This window comes from Notothenia coriiceps, unplaced genomic scaffold (assembly GCF_000735185.1).
Source record: "Notothenia coriiceps isolate Sejong01 unplaced genomic scaffold, NC01 NC01_scaffold00023014, whole genome shotgun sequence".
NCBI classification, from domain to species: Eukaryota; Metazoa; Chordata; class Actinopteri; order Perciformes; family Nototheniidae; genus Notothenia; species Notothenia coriiceps.
Genome location: NW_011355715.1, coordinates 2,111 through 2,779, shown reverse-complemented (window position 1 = coordinate 2,779; position 669 = coordinate 2,111).

Genomic DNA, 669 nt, shown 5'->3' with positions numbered 1-669 from the left:
AAAAAAAAGTCATATTCAGCACATTCACATGACGTGTTAATAGGAAATGTTGAAACTTAATGTAGCACAGCTGTGTAAAACACGTTTGTCCCTGTCTTTTTGAATGTACACATCTAGAGAAAAGCCCGGACCGGGTTTGAGCGAAAGTACACACACACACACACAAATCATAATGCCCTGCTGCAGGTCTCCCTGCCAGAGACGGCCGATCAGCTGGCCCCGGAGCCCTGACAGCTCTCAAAGGGAAATAATGAATTGGATACTTTTTGCTTAGTTGCCCAGCAAAGCATTTTTGTTTTTCCCACATAATATCCATCCTCTCTGTCTCTTTCCGCCCCATACAGAGACCTGTAAGCGCACAATAGAGGCCCACCAGTCTGAGCATGCCAGGGTGATCCCGGATCATTCCACATTTAACCGCTGCATAAACTGCCTTTTTATTACATTAATTGTGCCCAGACATTTTTTGCAGTGAATTGGTCGAAAACGTGTCTCCCCAGCAGTTTTGTTTTTCTGTTTGGATCAATGCCCTTTGTTTGTTGAGGGCGAAAATCCTGTGATACTATGGTGCATGTGACTATAGTTGCTTGACAGTGTAGCACAGCGCCATGTCTTCCTCCTCTTTGTCAGTAGGTGTGGGCTTCACCTTTTCTTATTTTAGCAGCTGAA